We start from the raw sequence: 6408 nt of genomic DNA, 5'->3' as shown, positions 1-6408 counted from the left end.
GCATTTGGTCAAAGGATGAATTATACGGTAACCATACCCAGTAGGTTCTAGAAGGTTGCTTTGCAACACTTCGACCCATCGATCGTCGGTCATCATTGCTAGATGGTTATATCGATTAGTATAGAAATTATTCTATCTACCGACTTAGTTCGAACCTATGGGATCAATGCATTAAAAGATTTGTCAGATCTGATGGCTGAAGAGTCCTAATTGGATTGTGACTCTGGTGAAGAGTCCTACTGGACTAGGACTCTTGGGAGAGTCCACTGGACTAGACTCTATCATTTATGAAAAATTAATTAGTAATTAGATTACTAATTGACTTCAATTTATTGATAAAGATTTTGAAACAAGTCTAATTGAATTAGATTATTTCGACTCAGATTGGGATTGATATGATCAAATCGATTATAAAAAAAATTTGATCCTGATTGATCAGGTTTTGGACTGCTAATTCCTAATTGGATTAAAATTTGATGAGATATTTAGATTTTAATTGGATTAGGTTCATTTTTAGTGTTCAATCCAAATTTGATTGGATTAGAATGAATTAGAAATGAAGAGTCCAAGTCAGACTAGGACTCTATCCTTATCTTTTGGCCACATCTGATCCATGCCAATTTCTCCATGCCTAATTGGATTTGGATTATGAATTTTGGCATCATGAGAAGATCAATAAGGGTGGTCACTATAGCTGATGATTATAATATATCTCTTGCCTAATTCGAATGCGATCCGAATTAGAGATAAGATGCATACTAGGAAAGAAATTTTTGTATATAGTATATTGTTGAGTATATATTATTTTTTATTTTTTTAAGAAATTTTTGGTGTGAGACTTTAATTTTTTTCATATTTTAATAATTTTTTAAATTTTTGGGGATGCCAAAAAGGATTTTGGTATTGATTATGGCATCCTTTTTGGAAAGTCCTAATTCTAGTCTATAAAAAGGGGACCCCTCTCTTGGATGTCCCATGATCAATTTTCTTATAGATTTTTTATTTTCAGAGCCTCTTCTCCTCCTCTCTCTTCCTCCTCCAGATCTCCTATCACTTTGGAGTGTCCAAGGTATTGTAGAAGAAGGAAGAGGTCAGCTGTTGAATTATTCGAGACTAGTATCTCCGAGCCCCTGATCTGCGTCAGTCTTCGTGTGAATTTTTTTATAGAGGCCAGATACTTCGTGGCTATGAGTGACTGAGAACACCCTCTCCAACCATTGGATCAGAAGAAGATCAAGATCAAAAATTTTTTGGTAACGATCTCTAACTTATTTTGATTCCTATGGTAGATCTAATAGTTAGATCTAGAATTTCAGCATCGATGAGATTGATGTTATTTTTTATTTTTAGATCTAAAGTATATATTTTTATATCAAAAATTTTATTGGTAGTCTAAGATTAGATCTTATACATATAATTAAATTAAATTATTAATCTATTATTTTTACTATATAAAATTTTTTAATTACATGTACTGCACTACCGTAAATTTTCTTTCAACTGGTATCAGAGCCAGGTTATTTTGATATGAATTAATATGACTTTAGATCTGATTTTTTATTATTAATCTAATTATTTATATTTAATAGATTTAATTAGTTTATTTTAGATCTGATTATTATTTATTTAGATTAGATGTTCTGAGTAGCAAAGTACTCGGATTGGATAATCACCAGCCGTCCGGTCATAGGAGCAAGTAGGATTTCATGACCTCTCCTCCCATTCAATGGGTGCTCTTCATGGTGTAGGATCTACTGGAGGTCCATGAAGAAGAAATGAAAAGAAAAAACTTACTTTCTGCAAAATCTTAGATCTTGAAAACCCTAGGTGTTGTTGTATGTGATGCAAGTTCAAGATAGTTAGTTACATTAATCTTGTTTAGTCAAAAATTATTTGATCTAAAATCATAAAAAAATTAGATTTGATCTAAAAGATTTTATGACTTGATGTAAAAATTTACATGAAAAATTATTTTCGAAACCTTAACCATGTTGATGCAAAACTTAATTGAGAATTAAGTATCAAGCTGATTGGATCTAGAATTGTATTTAGATCTAATGACATTGCATAAAATATGGGCATGGGTTAGCTCAAATCAGGTTTTCTCTTTAATTGGTTAGACCTAAGGTTAGAATCAAAGAATTGATTGACCATGTAGAGAAATTGATTAAGTCTAACCAAATATTGAATTAATTAATCAGATTTTTCTAGTAAATAGTTGTAGATGGTCAAGTCCATTTTTGATTAGACCAAATGACCTTGATTGTGCTCAGTGGTTGAACTCCAATCATTAGGTTGGTCAAATCAAAACTAGTTAATCAATTGTGTCTAAGGTAAGTTTGGCATTTCAATCGGTTTTTTTAATTGGAGCGTTACTGACCATTTGATGGTGTCTAAGGCAAGCTTAGCAAACCCTCCCACGATCTCACTTATCTGACCAATTTGATGAACTAGATTTTGATTAGATCGCTAAGTGATTCGAGTTAGCCCATGCCATTAAGGTTGATCAGTGTGACTGATCTAGGTACCAGTTCAATCAGCATGACCTAACCAATTCAGTGACTTGTGAAGTCATGGGAGGATATGGTCTACTGATTGATCTTTTCTTCTCTTCTCTTTTTCTAAATCGATTAAATCCTCTAAATTATTAGGTCCTTAAAATGAGCTGGTTATGTGATACTAGATCATAGCCTTCATTAAGGTGAGTGATAATGGGTCATTATTTCTGATTGATATTGCAGGCCATCATCTGATTTCTCTCTGAATGATGGAATTATCATTCATCATATGATGACTCTGATGAACTATCTGATGATGGTTGGATTGATCGAGCCATCCTCGGACCTGATCACTCATTAGGTAGAATCACTGAGTAGGTTCATGTTAATGGTTTGACCTAACCAAACTTTCAGTGGAGGCCCATCGCCTACTGAAATAAAATCTGGGCTAAATTAAATACTAGAAGTTGTTTGGAGAAATAATTGGTTGAGAACCTACCATAGGTGCATATGGGTTGATCGAGCCATCCTCGGCCTATATGTAGTCTGTGTGAATTCTAGTACCACTAAGAATTAAGTAATTTTTGAATTGGAGGTAGAGGCTACCAATTCGTATAAAATAGTGGGAGGACCTTTAGACTAAAGTCCAATCTTTAGGATTAATAAATTCATATACTAATTAGGCTTTGTTCTTTCTTTGTGTGTGCAGATATGGCCTCAAACTTATCACTCATCACTGTTGGACAGTGAGAAGCTTATCAGACTGAATTTGATAATTGGTATCAAAATTAAAGATTGTCCTAGAGCACGAGTGGATCCTTTATGTGATAACGGATCGACACCTGAGGAGCCTGCTCCTAATGCCGAGGAGCGATCCAGATACTTATTTGAAGTGGCTCAATGACCGCACCATGGTTCGTTGCATCATGTGGGCCTCCATGAATGAACGAGTTCAACCAAAGTTTGAAGAAGCTCAGCCAGAGAAAATGCTTCAAGTGTTGAGGGATTCCTTTGGTACTCCTGACGAATTGAGGGCACAAACTAGTTGCATCATTTTCAATGCTGAATGAGGAGGGTGCATCTGTTATCGATCATGTATTGTACATGATCGAGCAGATTGAAAAATTAAGCAAACTCGACTTCTCTTTGCATGAACAGCTGAGAAAGATGCGATCCTGAACTCTCTTCCCAAGTCCTACCTGTCGTTCCTCAGTCATTTCAGAATGACGAAGTCTGTAGTCAACTACCAAGTCTGTTGGGTTGCTACAGACTTTTGAGAAAGATCACCAGCTCCACAAGGAGACAGTGAATCTAGTGGGAGGATCTTCTTCGGTAGTCATCATCCCTTTAAGAAAGAAAAAAGAAGAAGAATAAGAAGGTGCTGGTGCTGGGAGTCAGTCCCAGAAATCCAAGTTCAAGGCTGATCAAAGTCAGGCAGAGTGCTTTCTTTTGCAAGAAGCAGGTCACTGAAGAGAATTATCCTCAGTATATCCTTCTCTTGATCCGAACAGGCCAAAGAAGAAGAAGCAATCAGTTGCTGGACAAGGTACTTATGTGATAACACCTTGTAACTTCTCTCTTATAGATACAATGACCTGGTATTGGATACTGAAAGCCCTATTCATATTTGTCAATTCATTGCAGGTCTTCAGTCACTAGGAGATTTGGAGAAGTGAGAGATTCTGAATGTTGGAGATGGAAGATCAGTTCCAGTTCTAGCTTTAGGAATCATCAAGCTTGTATTCGAGTCTCAGTATATTATTCTTAATGAGTGTCATTACTATCCTATTTTTTTTTAAATATTATTTCTGTAGCCTTTTGGCCAATTCAAATTATGAAATATCAATAAAAAAATTTTTGATATCATTTTGAATGGTGTTATAATTTTACGTGGATAGTTGAACAATGTATCTATATTGTATCTAGCCTAATTAATGTACATTTCAAATAAATATCTAGAATAGATGATGTCACAGATGCTACTTTGGCATTGTAGGCTAGTCATATCAACAAGAATAGGATAACAGTTGGCTCAAGAAGAAATTCTTGATAAACATGATTATGAATCTTACCTACTGTGAGTCTTGTTTGCTTGGAAAGATGACCAAGTCACCTTTTACTGAAAAAGGTGAACGAGCCAGTGATGTGCTGGGTCTGATACATACCGATGTATGTGGACCCATGAGCACATGTGCAGAGGAGGGTATAGCTACTTCATCAGTTCACAGATGACCTATCTAGGTATGGGTATGTCTACTTGATGAAACACAAGTCTGAATCGTTTGAAATGTTCAAAACGTTCGTAATGAAGTAGAGAAACAAACTAAAAAAATATTAAAATTTTTCGATCTGATCGAGGAGGTGAATACTTTTCAGTAAATTTCTGACATATCTAGGAGAGAATGGATTCTCTCCCAATAGATCCCTCCAGGGACACCACAGATAATGGCATCTCAGAAAGGAGGAATCAACCTTGTTGGACATGGTTCGTCCATGATGGGTTTGCAACTCTGTCGATCTTTTTTGGAGATATGCACTTGAAACAGCCTGTCTTGTGCTCAATAATATTTCAGCAAGTCAGTTAGTAAGACACCATATGAGATATGTCAGACGTAGGCCGAACCTCTCTTACTTTAGGGTCTGGGGTGTCCAGCTTATGTTAAACGATTACAAACTGACAAGCTCAGTCCTAAGTCGATAAGTATAATTTCGTAGGGTACCCAAGAAAATGAGGGATATTACTTTTACCTGCCTGCTGAACAAAAGGTGTTTGTCAGCAGTAAGGCAATTTTTTGAAAAAAAATTCCTTAGTGAAGGAATAAGTGCCTCTAAAATCGAGCTTGATGAAGTTCGACAGTAGAAGAACCGACACCAATGATTGAATCTGAACCAGATTTGATGAGATCAAACTAGAGCCCAATGAACAAACATCCTTAAGGCGATCCGATAGAGTACCGCATCAGCGATAGATACTTAGTTTTCTTGTCGGATGGGATCCTGTCGAACTCGATGAGAATGATGAGGATCTGATCACCTACATGGATGCAATACAGAGATCTGACTCTGATAAATGGCTTGAAGCCATGAGATCTGAAATGGAGTCCATGAAGGTCAACGATGTATGGACATTAGTTGACCCACCTGAAGGGTAAAGCCCATAGGTGTAAGTGGATCTTCAAGAGGAAGAGGGCACAGACGGAAGGTGGAGACCTATAAAGTTGTTTGGTTGCCAAGGGTTATGTCAGCATTATGTATTGACTATGATGAGAATTTTTTCCTATGACAATGCTCAAATCCATTCGGATCATGCTTGCGATAGCAGCATATCTGGACTATGAAGTCTGGCAAATGGATGTGAAGACAGCTTTCCTAAATGGAGAGCTGAACGAAGAGGTGTATATGATACAACCTGAAGGGTTCATATCCAAGATGAGTCCAAGGTATGCAAGCTTCAGAGATCCATTTATGGATTGAAGCAAGCATCTCGAGTTGGAACATATTTTTGATAAGGTGATCAGAACGTATGGCTTCATTAGAATGAAGAGAACCTGCATATATAAGTGGCAAATATTTGATAATTATATTTCTTTGTTGTATGTGGATGACATATCTCTTAATCGAAATGATGTCCCTGTATTACAGGAATAAAAGTGTGGCTGTCGTCATAATTCTCATGAAGATCTGGGAGAAGCAGCCTACATCCTAGGGATGAAGATCTATAGGGATAGATCTAAGAGGCTGCTCGGGCTCTCCAATCCACGTACATAGATACTATGTGAAATGGTTCAGCATGGAGAATTTCAAGAAAGGCTATCTTCGATAGGCCAAGAATTTTCTTTCGAAAGGAGATTGTCCGACAACTCCTCAAGAGAGAGACAATGAGTGGAGTTCCATATGCTTCGATAGTGGA

The sequence above is a fragment of the Elaeis guineensis genome, chromosome 13 (genome assembly GCF_000442705.2).
Source record: "Elaeis guineensis isolate ETL-2024a chromosome 13, EG11, whole genome shotgun sequence".
Taxonomy (NCBI): domain Eukaryota; kingdom Viridiplantae; phylum Streptophyta; class Magnoliopsida; order Arecales; family Arecaceae; genus Elaeis; species Elaeis guineensis.
The sequence above is the reverse complement of the archived record's forward strand: the minus strand, read 5'-3'. Positions refer to the sequence as shown.